The following is a 15,039-nucleotide window of genomic DNA, read 5'->3' as shown; positions in this document are numbered from 1 at the left end:
CTGAGGTGGTTTTCAAACCAACACTCATGGTTAGAGTCATGGCAACGACCGGGACAACTCGCGTCGTAACTCACAAGGGCTTTATATATTGAAATTATAGGCATGACAATGTCCAAGGTTATATGTGTGACCACGTCCGGGGCCATTCCCAATGGAAAGCCCAGTGTTATGTCAAAAGAAACGCCAAGGACAGCTGCGAAAGCAACACCCAAGATTATATGCTTAAAACAACACCCGACGTTGTATACAGGGCAACGTTCGATACATGATAAGCGTTGTATTTATGACAAGGTCGGTTCGAGACGATATAGGGCAATGCCTTGGTCAAGTCCAACGGCAAAGTCCAGAATTGAACGTATGGCAATGTCCGGTAAATTCACAATGTTATGTTTAAGTTTTATACACAGGGCAATGTCCGCGGAAATACTTAAACCATATAAAGAACGTGCGGCCAAACCCTGCTTTTCGCGTTTTTATCTTAATGACCATGCTTAAAAACCTTGCACGTTCTCAAATCATTCAAGATATAAAACATTATTTATCAATATGAGAACCTTGTGAATCATTTGATGTATTTTGAGCGAACAGCGGAAACCAACAGTAATACAGGCGCCGTTTAAACTGTAATGGACGCAATCTTTGATGACATAGTAACAATTTATAGTTACTTATTTGCCTATAAACGTTCATGTCCAGAACGTTGTTAATGCGGTACTTTTGAATGCGATCAATTGTTCTATTTATTTTAAGACATCTAGTGTTGGTATTTCGCAATCACCATGATGGTTTTTTATCAGCCAACCCACGCTAATAATTAAAACAATAGTGAACTGTTAAAGGTTATTCCTGTAATTATCATAATTGAAAGGCACTAATTTCTACAGCTTGTTATATACTATCATTTGACCGGCACTTTTTGGCGACATCTTGTCCGAGTGCTTTTGAACTATATTTATAATTATTAAACCGGCACTCATTGTCTGACATAAATCGAACAATCGGCCTGCATATTTTTTTTTTAGTTTTAATTGGTTATACTCTGAAAAGCAAAGTGCCTATCGCAAATGACGTCAACATTTGTTTCATCTAATTCGTACGGACTCTGTACATATACCGTTCGATTGGGTTCGATTAGTAGATTCCAAAACCGTATACTTTTAACGGTCAACAGACGATTGTCACATTCAAAATGGTTAGACCTGCTATTTCAACGGGGATACTATAAGGTTCCTGTTATTTAGAAAAAAAAACATAGCTATTATTCAATTTCCCATTATTTTGATAAGGTCAGGCACTCAGACAAGCTGTCGCCACCTAATGCCGGTTAAGTTATTATGAAAAAAGTCTCACTAACAGCCTGTAGTTGCTCAGAAGTAAGCAGAGGCATTTTCATATATCCTTAATTGTCATGACATAAAAAAAGGTCCAGTATGGATATTTTTACACCATGCAGTCCATTAATTTCTGATTAGCAGACTGAACGGAAAAAAACTAAAGAGGTTTCGGTTTCCTGAAGCCTAAGAATATAATTCTTAATTTCCTTTAATGCCAAGTTATTTCGCAGTTCAAACATAGCAATATTTAACATGCAATGTGTGTAGAAGTAAATGCATTTGCGTTCAAGAAATGTTTTTAATATGACATGAATTCAAACATATTTCAGCATTTAAACGTCACGTTAACGTTAGCAGATCTAAGTTTTAAATATTGCCAATATATGTGTTATTAAATTTCAAGATCAAATGTTTAATACCAAAAAGGTATCCATATTCTATTTTTTTATATTTAAAAATGTTCCTTATAAAATTATTAACAAATATAAGGATTTTTTCACTTTTTCAAAATCGTAAGAGCAATAACAATAATAGTTATTTTTGCTATCCAAACAGCTCTCCGTTTTCATTGGCAGATCAAGGGGGGGGGGGTCAAGTCAAGTTTCCGCATATCCATGACGATGGTATTTGATGCTGCGCCTTTGACAGGTGTGCCTCCGGCAAAGCTGCTGCTGCTGGGTGAGTGTCTGGAACGGGCAGCTTAGGATTGAGTATCGTTCGTTTTGAATGTGCGTGCCTCTGGAAAAAGTGCTTGTGGTAAGTGTGCGTGCATTTGGCACGGGAGTTTGAAAATGATATGCGTCTTGAAAAGCTGAGGTGGGTTGTACATGTTAATCAACGCGACTCTTGAAGAGCTATTTCGGATGTGTAACATGCTTCTGGAAGACGTTCTACTGCCATGTGAGATTCGTCTAGACGGGTTACTGCGGGTGAACGTGCATGTTTATTGAGGTAATGCTGTCATGTTTGTTTTTAAGTTTTGCTGCAGGTGGATGAGCGTGTGTATTCAATGGATGCTGCTGTTGGTGGAAAAGCATACATCCTAGACAGCTGCTTGTGGTAGACGTGCGTTCAACCTTTCGAACTACTGCCTCTTGGTGAACATTTGCCTATAAGAACAGCAACGAGTGGATAATCGTGCGCATTAAGTATGACGCGACTTATTTAAGGAGATGATGCGTAGCTGTGAACGAGGCAGGCTCTAAATTGAGAAGCTTATTAACGGCGAGCAATGCCGACTATATTTATGATGATGCGTAGCCGCGAACAAAGAGGACATATTAAGGGAGAGTCTGCTAAGCGATCGTTCCTGTAAGATATTGAATAACGGCGGGCAAAACCGACGCCGAAACCAAAATACACTGATATTAGCGGTATTCAAGGACGTTCCATTCTTGCGTCCAACATCCTATGCTATAATTATGCACCATAAAGTACAATTAAACGAAACACATCAATGGAAATATTATTTTGACATTGGGTTGTGAGGTTTCTTCCTGGCAGGATAAGGTCATGGGATGTTCGTCAATTATCAGACTTACTGGAAAATAGCTAAATATATGTTATGCATTTGCACACGATACCTTTTTTGGGTGGTTGTGGTTGGTTGTCCCGTAATACGTTCAGACAACTAGGCAGCTTTTTTGCCATTTTGTGTCATTTGAGTATAAGAATCACAGCAATCCAAACACAGTTTTACAAAACTGATGTAATCATTATAGTAGGTGTGATATTTACACATAATACATGGATATTCTACAAAACCGTATGCTACTGAACGCTCTAGGGCCAAGGTCAGTTGTAACACTTTTCCAGGTTTTGGTTTAAATATTTGACTTCTGTTATTTCCCTGTTGTTCCGTAGCGTCATTTTTCTCAAAGAATTTTTATGATTGTGGATTCATATGCCATTTGAATTCATGCTATTCAGCTTTTGTAGCACATTGTTTCCGAGTTGTATGCAATTTTTAGTGATTTTGATCTTTCAATTGCTGTAATACAATGACAAGTTCAAATTGTCTCCTTTTTGTCATATTTATATGATATTTTGTTCAAACAGACAATCTGTATTTACTCAAATAATAAGTGTTTATTTGCAATATGTCTTTGATCGATCATAAGCCGAAATCATATTTTCCATGATAATACCTTGACAGTAGATGTCTGTGTACATGCCCTGGATTAAACAAACAAAACTGCATATTTATTTAATATGCTGGATGAGGGAAATAGTGAGAATAATTAACCCTCACCAATCATGCTTATAGTCAATATTCATTATATCAGGATAAACATTGTCAACAGAATCAACATCAACACAAATGCCACCTCGATTGTCGATGATCAAGTATGTTTATCAAGGATGTATAAAGCTCATGTCGACAGCTGGAGTTGTGTTAACATAGTTATATTAATTGGATTGGTCTTAAGCATCACATTGAGATACTTGTTCTGGATAATAGCTTGACAGACATACTGTTCACTGTGCAGTGGAGACATTCAGATTCAAATCCTAACCAAAAGCTTAACAGTTTTTTTTTTTTTTAAATGCGACCCGTTCCAGTCGCAAGTAAATATATACAACCAATAATTACATGTTAGACATGTCCAGACCTTATATCAATTTTATGTTTGCAATGATGTATAATAAGCAAAAGGTCAAGCGATTTATTTCCAAATGTCTTTCAACGAGTTATTACCGGACATCAACCTCGTGGTTTAAGTTCAATTACAGTTTACTAGTGAACTGCGTATGATGTAGAAACTGTGTATATACGGTATACGCTGACATGTGTAACTATGGACGAGTTTCCGAAACTGAACACTGTATTTATGTTATTGTCTGTTTCAGTTTAACATTGTAATAAAATAAAAAATATGTTCTGAACATCGATTGGTCACCCCCCACCCCTTTATTCAGAGTTTTCGAGACCGGACACACAGGTATGCGGAACGCACATACTTAATGTATGGTATTATTTAATACGCAAACTCTCAAAACAGCTTTCGTGAGGGAACGAAAATGAAGGCTCGCTTAGTTCGCAAGTAAGTACGATGTAACATCTTGATAAGTAGACTACATTTGAGAAATATATACGCTTGTTTCCAATAAACATTTATAGTTCAAATTATCTTAAAGTATTTTTATTTTTACTTTTGTTCTTATTTTTTCTATAAGGGCAATATATTACTACACTGCATCATTGACCTTTTACAAATCTTGAAACGGCCGGTATAGCATTTATTAAATGTTCGTTATTAAAATTTCCCATCGTTTATCTAAACTCCAAGCTGCGTTAGTTTTCATTTCCTTCCTCAAAAATGACCGCATTACAGTTCAGAGGAGCTATCCGTATTTGTCTGTCGAACAGTCCGCATAATCAAAACCTCCTTTCTTAATTTGCTCATGGTCCATATATTGTTTTGAGATGTTATCAACCGAGACGTACTCCACTCACCAATTGTCTTTTTCCCGGGTCTTACAGGCTTCCCTCGTTTTAGCCAAATGCTTTAAATTTATTGTCTGATTAGTTTCGAGTATATTTTTTGCATTTTCGAATTTTATTGAAATATATTTTGATGAAGTTTCATATGACGGTTTTATTCCGTTGTTCTATATTCCCGAAATTGGTTGTCTTTTCTAAAACAAACCTCATGTTTATAGTGTTCAGTGGAGGTCGTTTGATCCACAGTATCAGGTGGAACTCACACTATCAAACCTTGCATATTAAATGGAAGAGTTACTTTTCTTGATACAAATTACATTCTTGACTAAATGTACATTGACCTGTCGCCTTTTTTATAATTGTCTTAGGTTGTTCTAAGGAAAGATCATTTGTACAGTGATTAATGACTAAAACATCTTATAATAGACATTCTTATTTCATAGTTTAGAACAACATTATAATTTATATTATTTCATCTGCAGCTCAACGAATATTCAAGGTTTAAGAAATTAAGCACGACCATTGGCGTAGCCGATATACGTGTTTACTGTAGATTATGTCTCGACACTAACAGCATTGCAAACAAAACGATCCAAACTCATACTTTTATTCAACGAACATCAATTTACATTTGAAATATCAACTGTAACAGTTATGTAAGAAGCAATACGTCAGGTTATAAAAACACATAAGGTCTTAATCATGTATCAACAAAAGGGAACTCATTTTGCCTCAAAAACATATTATTAAGTGATAGTCCAGTTCGTCGAATTGTAAGTTTGTAGCAGAAATGATCAGTTAGAGTAGAGCAGACTGATGACAATCCATTTTCAAAACCCTTAGGAATTTCATTTTGGAAATATCATCTTTTTAAAGGAATACAAACAAACAAAAGCAAATATCGACATTTTCTGGAATGAATTTGATTCAAATAAATAAGTCCGTTTCATTCTATTTATATTATTAAACAGTCTTATTTCCTAATTACATTAAAAAGCATTGCTTGGATTGAAAAGTTGTACAATTGGTTACTTATACTTCAGTTGTCTTAGAATTATGACACAAAAGTACAGCCATCCAAATGGTATTAATAGATGTCATTCCATATTGATTAAGCAAAATTGGTACTATCTCAACCACATGTAGATATTAAACATTCCTTTCATTCCGGAAAATGGATTTTCACACACAATATCAATTTTATCCAACATCGGTGTCCACGGCAACAAAACCATGTATCACAAACAATGTGGATTTCAAAGAGAGAGCATAAAAAGTTAGCACTGTCAAATTCCACCAAAGGATCCATCTTACATCATGTTTGAAGAATGTGTATCGTAAATAGAAAATATTTGTGTTTTTATTTTATTGTTGTTTTGCCTTTTTTAGTGATTGTAGCTTATTGTTCTTGTCAGTGTGCATATTCCTCAATTAATAAAACAAGGCAGTGGCAACGGACAAAAGCAACACGCCTAATAGGGATGCAACCTGTCCGGCTCCAGAATCACTGCTGCAATTGATCAGTACATAGACGCTAGTAGCTGGGCTGGTAGTTACACCAGTTGCTGCTGCAGTCGTGGTGAAAGTGTAATAGGTTTGTGTCGTAGCTTCTAGAGTCACACCAGTTGCGACGGTTATTGCTCCAGTTGCGGTATCTATTGTAAACGAAGCAAAGTCCACTGTAGCTGGAAAAAAACACAAAGAAAACATACCATTAGTTCCTATATAACAATATACTACAATCGAAATGATTTTGGTCTTAACAGTCTTAGCTATGTTCTAATGGTTGTAGAAAGACTAGTTATCACACATTAATCGTCGGTAAATAGACTATTTAAGTTTTACAACCCTTTCCATGAGTGTTTAAATTTAAATGGTCGGCCGCCATATTTATATTAATCTCATTTCAGACGTTATGTGATAAAGTCATACATTTATTCAGCTATTATTGAATACTGAAATTGTATAATTTCGTTTGTCTTTCAATTAAAGTGTAAGCAATTATCGTTGTCAACATTTCTACAAATAAAGCGTTTAGAAAAATGATATTAATCTAAACCATCACCAGTAATTTATTTGCTAGAAATGTAATTGCTACTTAGAAAAAAAGGGTAGAAAATGAATATTTCGTCTACTAGGCAGCGCATTTTCATGTTTTCTCTTTAACTACAACCGTTTAATTGTTTGGTTAAAACGTTTCAAAAATTAGGTTAGGATGGTCCCATCGCATTATGTATACACTATTTGTTTTGCGTTACACCGTTGTTTTTGCTATGTTTAAATAATTCAAGTTTATAATTGGTTTGGTTTTAAACAGAAATAATTTTTGAATAAATATAACCATGAATAATCGCATCAGTTAAAGAAGTACCCGAGACTTTATAAATTGGTCTTGTGATTACAATTCGTACTGACCCTTTAAATGGTGTAACATTCGAAATATTTAAGTCACGACCAGCGTTTAGGCAAAGTAATTTTTACCAATGTGCTGTTTGACTCTTATCGACATGTTATAATATTTATATGAGAAACAACAGAAACAAGCTTAGTGTCAAAAGTGAAAAAACATCATTATTTTAACAAGTAATAAAACAAATTAGAAATTAAAACAGTTCTGTATTGAATTATGGTAATGCACCAAATTTTCAGACAGAAATTGTACATTTCAAAGGGGATAAAAGGGGAAACATACTTATGGTAACTGTTAACGACAGACAATGAGTGATCATTTTCACTTACTCTTATGGTGCAACTCTATTGGAATTTTGTTATATCAAGCCATTCAAAGTTTTTTAATCATCATGATTTATGTCGTTCTGACTGAACTGCCTTTTTGGGCACAGTTTGGTGTGTTTGATGTGTTTGAATAGACTGGAAGGATTTTACCTGTCAACTTAATAGATGACTCAACTACACAAGCTTTCCTTCTTATATTTAAAATCAAAGATCACGGAGACACTTTTAGAATACTTACTGGCTGCTGTAAACGTTGGGGAACTCTGGTCCGTCACTAGGGTTCCTACGCTAGATCCTGTAAATTATAAATACATTAAAAGTGTGATACGGACAAAATAGGTTGTTGCAATGAAAATCTGATGGTCAGGTGAACTCGATTGCCATGATAAACATCTACAGAAGAAATCTTTATTCAGGGCGGAGTGATTATATTTTATTCATTTTGCTTTTCTAGAACAATAATGACGTTCCATATCATTTTCTCATATCAAAACCGATTCTTCAAAAAGCTTGTGTATTGATTATTTGAAAACAATTCTTTTTTCTAAAGGCGTCTTCCTTTGTTAAGGTGAAAACGACATGGAACATATTGTTTCCCTAGCCTGCACATCTCAAAAACTGAATTAAATTAAGTTATCATTATTCACATTTTCTCATTGAATACTGTCTCTGGGCTACATTCATGATTCTCCCTTAAGATTTGATCATTGTTTTCTTTGGATGATATACACAAAATATGAGGTTAATACTGTAAACATCTTCAAAATCATATAATATGTATTATTTGTATATATTGTAAATAACCTTATGCTTTATATGTGTCCATAACGTTTGTGTGTTTGTTTGTTTTTTGTTGTTGTTATTTTTCTATGTCCATACTTTGTATTGTATTGTATATATTTGTGTATGTGTATATAAACTATACTTCTCTTCACATTTGGAGGATAAACAGAATAAACTAAATTATTTGAATATGTTCTAAGTATTTTAAAATGGCTGAGCAACATATATTTCATTATCAAAAAAGTTAAAACATTTTTTACATACCTGCTGTAACCGAACTGGAGGATAGACAAAAGGCATACTTTGTGAACTCAGCGGTGTCCGTGATTGTCACGGTGATAGTCGCGGTTCCAACATTACCAGCAGCAGCAGCGTCGGTAGCACTTAATGTAAAATGTTCAGTATGTTATTCAATGAAAACTTAAAAACCTTCAAAAACTTGATTAAGGTTATTAAACGCCTTATTATCGGGTCCATTAACCCCACAACTTGCTACCTCGAAATATAGATTTTCAGATACAGATTTGGTAACATTTCTTCTTAAGGGAGGGATACCAACATATCTAGCCTTTGCTCTAGTTTTACATTAGTAATATTGATGGCAATTAGCTAAATCGATTGTAAGGTGAAGTTAACTAATTCGCTTACATGATCTTGAATACATGTGTTTTAGTTGTTTCATAATCAAACGACTTCCCCGCAGCAAGTGTAACTGCCCCGCTGGTAGACGCCGCTATGGCTCCAAGGGTACTGGGATTTCCGTCTGTGGCGAATGTATACCCATATGTAGCACTATTTCCCGTTGCCGTAACGGTAAACAAGGTGCCACCTACAGCTGTAGATTCAACGACTGAAACTGGAACTGTTCCATCGGTACCTGAGACAGTGACTGTGGCAGCGTCTCCGGCACTGTCGAGTGCAGTCCATGCAGTGATCTGTGCATCTGAAATTATTTAGATTAGTTCATTTCAATAAGAATTTGTTATGTTGCTCAATTTGTCAAAAACAGTAAAAAAAAACAATCGATTGACTGAAACGTATTTATTGAAATGAGATCTTAGGGTAGGTAAGAAGATAAATTGTTTCCACCTGTTTTTATGACATACCCAGAACATCTCTGGTATCTATTATAAATACTTGTCTGCTTGTATTCGAATTGTAGATTATTTCGACCATCAAAAAGTTGTAAATGGAATGACCTAACATTAATTGCAGTTTGTGTAAGTAATTTATAATTTATCTCAATATAACTGCAAAATAAATATGTAGAATCATTTTCAAACCCAGTGTTAAAAAACTATATCAGCTGTGGCTTAAAGTTATTATGTTCATGGATTAGCACAAATATACCATTCCAACAAAAACATCAATTAATAATAGCAAGCGGAAAAGTTCATGACTGTTGCCATGTTAACTTACATAATATATTTTTTTATTGTTTGTTTAGAAGATGGCCAAAACCTTTTTACATAATTCATACTAAATAACAAATATTTCATTAATCGGTAACGTTAAGTTGCATTTTTATTCTCATGTCGATAATGACTTTTTAGACATAAAATTATGACTTGTACTAGACCGTACTTCGTTTAGTCTCAAGATCTTAAATAACCACGTATTAGTTTTTTGTTTGAACTTATTTAATTTAACAAGGATTGTGAAACAAGCTCATGCACCTAATATTAATTGCTCTCGTTGGTACGATGTAACGCGAGAGTGCGGTATTGTGTTGTGGTCGAAACCGGTGGTCCACTAAAAACTGTGATAACCGGACAACCCAAAGCACGATAAGATAATCTGATAACAATGTCAACATTCCATAGACCCTGGTCATCATACCTATTTGCCTTCATATGAGAGCTTCATTGTTTAAGGGTAAATGTTTTAGTATTGCATTTCAGCGGGGTATGAAAGGTAATGCGTTTGTCTAAAAAATGCAATAGAGATAAATCCATCGCATGCTTTTAGATTAGCGAAAATGGTTTCGGGCTTGTTTCAAAAGCGTGGTATTGTGAAGAAATATAGTTAACGCTTATTTTTCAAAATAGTTTTATCAAAACTCTTCATAATTATTGTCTGGTACGTCCGTCTACCGGACGTTCGTTTTCTGTTCATCTGTGTAACTGTCTGTTAGACGTCTGGTCTTGTGTCTGAGGTCTGTACTGCTTTCTTTTTGTCGTTATTACGTTTCGTGCCAGTACTCTTTCCCCTTGTTTGTCTTAGCGTCCGTCCGTTTAGCTTAATATGTGTCTGTCTGTGCGTCCGTCCATTGTAATGCCTGTTATTTGTTCGTTCTGACTACCGTACGTATGCATGTTTCTTTTCTTCTTTTTTTCGTCATTATATCATTTTGTGTCTCTCTGTGCGCCGGCAGAGACGACTATCTGCCTCTTTGTATTTGCGTCCGTCTGTCCGTTCATCTGTTTGTTCGTCTGTCTGTGCGTTCGTCTATTCATCTGTTATTTGTTTCTATTAGGCTACCCTCCTTCCGTAGCCTTAGTTGCATGTTCGTCTGTCTTATCATTTTTTTCTGTCTGTACTGCTACATTTGTCTTATTCCCCCGTGTCTTTGTTACATAGTTCCGCAGTCTGCTCGCACATTTGCCCGTCTGTACATTTGTTAAAATGCATTATCGCGTTACAATTTTTTTAGATAAGACTTATTACTTGCATTGTCCTTATTTAATTTTGTTTGGAATAACACACCTCAAAATTATTGCAATTTTGCTGCAGAAATGTTCCTACTATTTTAATCTGATTATGCAATTAACAAACAAAACAGACACACACTAGCATCCTTAGAGACAAACTTCAATGACTGAAGTAGACTGTCATTATCAAACATGCGCTAAAATACAGCTTTATGTATGAATATGTTCTCCTCAGTGAAGAAATTAGAAGATTTAACTAACTGCATGGTACAGGGGCCCAGAGCTGTCTTTTATAAAGGGGGGAGTTAACGATAATCTGATAACACAGTTCAGTACTCACACATCTTAAAACGTCTATATAAAGATAAACAAAAGATCCAAAATAAAACAGTTACCCCTAAACATATCTTGAAAATAATTGGTGACCACTGGGTATCACGTGACTCTTTCGTTAATCGTACCGGGCCCAGGCTCATTTTAGTAGAGAGTTTGTTTAGTTTACAAGACATTTTAAAGACCACTTTAGTGAATGGAAACTTTTTATGGCATTTGTAACCTATAGTTGAACGTTTAGTTTTGGTTGAAAATGATTTTTAAAAATAACATTTGTAGCACTGATAAAAATGCTGTTAAGCATTATATAGCTTACTGCAAAACGTGTATTGAATATAAATATCGGTATGACAGGTAAATTATGTTTTACATTGTGATTCCTAACAAACAAATTTGTTTCTGTTAAGATCAAATGCAATTTTTTGAAGTCAAAAACTTTCATCATATATTATATCATATTTTTATTAAAACTAAGTCATTGGGAAGTGGCTAAATAAAGTTTAAAATCCAATTAACACCGACCATTCCGTATGTTGTTTATGCTTATAGTTAGTCCTAATTGATCACGACGTAAATTATAAATAAATCGGGTAAAAAACATATTTGTTTAACAAATACAGCAAAAGAGATCGCATCGTTACAAATAACGTTATGCTGCCGTGTTCAGTGAGCAATCGGCAGTAAGATCGGAACACATTACACCAAACGACCAGAAAATGATATTCACAAGGTATTATTAAGTAGGTTTAGTGTTTAAACATTAAGTATGTTGACTATTTATACACATAGTAGTTGAAAACTCATTGATATTAACAAATATAATTAAAAATACTAATCAAATTATTATTATATAATTACTAGATCAGCTTGTTTGAATCAGTCTAAAGTTAATGAAAATTGCAAATAACTATTAAGAAGATCATCAAGTTTAATATATATCATATATATGTAACAGATACATTTCATAACGGACATATGACTTTTGTTAGCCGTTGGAAAGAATTTTTAAATTAATTAAATTTAAACGTTCCGTGATTTAGGAGTTTCCGAGGCTGAGAGCGTTTTTATTAAGTTTATATTGTGTGTTACATACGGATTCATAATAGAGTCGGAAATTATCATACTCCAATCATTTTATAAATGTAAACATATTTATATTGATCTTTCAGTAATGTTCACGATCAATGTTCATTAATGCCAATTTGAAAGATGAAAACAAGTTTACGTACATAAAAAAGACGAAATCCATTATCGTACAGATTTCCGCTAATAAAACACCTACTAAATACATTATCATGTACAATTAGTTCAGTGAGCATCACTTAGAGAACATATATGTCTTCATAGACATAATTCATGCTATGTTCGTGTGCATTGTTATATTTGTAAGGTCAGCAATGCTTTAAATTGATTGACGCCTGTATCGGGGAGGTTGCATACTGTGTTCATATCGGTACCGATAGTTGAAAGCTAGAGAAAATATTTTGTTTTGAAAACAGAAAATCATTTATCATTTAGTTGACATGTTTCCTAAGATAAACCTATATAAACTTATTTCTGCATAAAAAGGTAAGGTATTTTTGTATTTTCTTAAACAAACAGTCCTTGAATGGTGCTCACCCTTTTATTGTATTTTCCTTCAAAAAGTAAACCGCTTTACAATAAGTAAAATAAAATGATTCATGTTCATTAGCGCTCTTGACATTGCATTTCGTCTCTTTGGTGGTAAACAAAATATGTTTAATTTGAGCTGTTCAATCTGATCATCACAGCGTTTCAATTACCTTTTCCTCCCGGGTTATCATTGAGCTAGCTTTAAAAATCTCACTACAGTGTAACATGCTACGGCCTTATAACCTAATATAGTGATGCCCCGTTGGAGAATATTCCGATTAAGGAATTCATGGAATAGCAAACCGTTCATTTGAGTTTAAAGCTAGATTAAGAAAAAAATGGAAAAGTAAAATACAAAGAATAAAGACAAGGATCTTCAAAAAGAAGCAGCACTGTCCATTTTGATATCCTTATGTTCTCCATATATGCTTCCTTCGCAAGATAAAGTTTAACAGTAAACGTTTCAATGTATGAATATTTGTCATTGAATTAATTTCATTTCCTCAAAAGAACAGCTAGGTTGATTAAACTACAGAAACAAATTGGAAGTTGCATAGCAGTTGAGTTTAGCATTATATATAAATGTAAAATAATTAACTGACAGGTTGGCACAAACACATTTTAACAATGTATTGACAAAAGTATTGTACACCAGCCGAAACAAACTTCATCATTTTAAATAAAATATTCTTAATTATATTAAACGCAAACATGCCCTTCTTTGAAGAAATTTATACATAAGAAATCTGCTCAGCAGCTTCTTACAATGATTTGTTTTACATCTTTTAAACACTTAAAACTTACCAGACTGTTTGATCAAACAGAGCGCAATGATAGCACACGCAGTAAATCCTCTAAAGTCCATGATGAACAATTACTGCCTTTCTGTAGCCGTATATACAAATAGCTGGAAACAACTGCATAAGACAAGGGCCAAAGTCGGATATTTATAGTAAAGGGGTAGGAAGGCTCCTACGCAACTTCTTTGTCGCCAAAACAAACAAACATTAAAGTCATTACCGTATGATTGACAGTTGTGTTTCCGAAAATTTCTTAACTATGCTATATAAGTAAGAACAAATATTATCGACCTCCTGTGAGTTTCCAAATAATGACCATGTCGTCAAGGCGTATTAGAGTTACCAGATCTCGGTGAGTGGCTAATGGAATATCAGGGTGTATACGAGCTTGCTTTACGTTACATCGTCGCCTTTACCTCTTTGATACCCTTAACAGTGGTATTTTAGAAGTACTCAGATAAACATGTTTTACTTTTTTTTAAATGGAACATTGGAAACATTTGTATAAGCATACTTTTGTTACAGGTACTATATAGAAATGAGTGTTTGATAGTTATTACAGCTATCCAGTATGTTATGCCTTGAATGAAACAAAAGCATTTGACATGCAACGTAACTTGGGAAAAAACATAAAACCATCACACCTAAAGTTTAAATGAAAAGCATTTCGGAAACTGTCTGTTTATTGATTTTGTTCATTTATACAACCATTTCAATGCGTTTACTTTCTCAATACTTCTAAATATTGTTGGCATTTTCTGTAAATGTTGCGTGTCGGTTTTTGTTTTATATGGATATATTCAGGTCAAAAGACCAGTTTGCATTTTCAAGTGTGAAAAGCTAAATCAAAAATGTTATAAATTTAAGCAAATGCCAAACACAAATTGTCCAACTCCTATAAATGCAAAATGACACCTATCTAACTCTGGTTTATGTTATTTTTGTTCTAGTAATTAAGAAACAATTAATATCATAATCTGAGAGCGCAAATATAACACGACTTACAAAATAACTTAAAGACATATCTCTTATCAAATGTTATAATTATTGACCTTATTTATAAAAAGTTGTATTTGTACTTAACATAGGAAGCAAGGAATGCAGTATTAAATTAAAAAAAATATTTCTCATCCTATAGCTAATATTTGTTCAAAATTCCAAAAGTGATTGCTAAGGATTGTAAAGTTAGAGAATTACTTAAATTCTGAAAAATAAATTATTGTCGATTTACAAAAAAGGGCTTTCGTATCATAGATGTTATGTCAGTTAGTCAGGCCCCAATATCACGAAGATACTCAAATCTAAATCTGATCTCATTTAACCAAAAAGAAACGAAAATTATT

General features: G+C 34.0%; 1 pseudogene; it reads right to left on the bottom strand.

Annotated features, from left to right (window-relative positions):
• The window catches only part of LOC128240309 (protocadherin-like wing polarity protein stan), a 91,409-nt pseudogene extending 77,514 nt beyond the window's left edge, over positions 1-13,895 (bottom strand).
• Between the last annotated feature and the right edge of the window lie 1,144 nt (positions 13,896-15,039).

This window comes from Mya arenaria, chromosome 7 (genome assembly GCF_026914265.1).
Source record: "Mya arenaria isolate MELC-2E11 chromosome 7, ASM2691426v1".
Lineage (NCBI taxonomy): Eukaryota > Metazoa > Mollusca > Bivalvia > Myida > Myidae > Mya > Mya arenaria.
The sequence above is the reverse complement of the archived record's forward strand: the minus strand, read 5'-3'. Positions and strand labels throughout refer to the sequence as shown.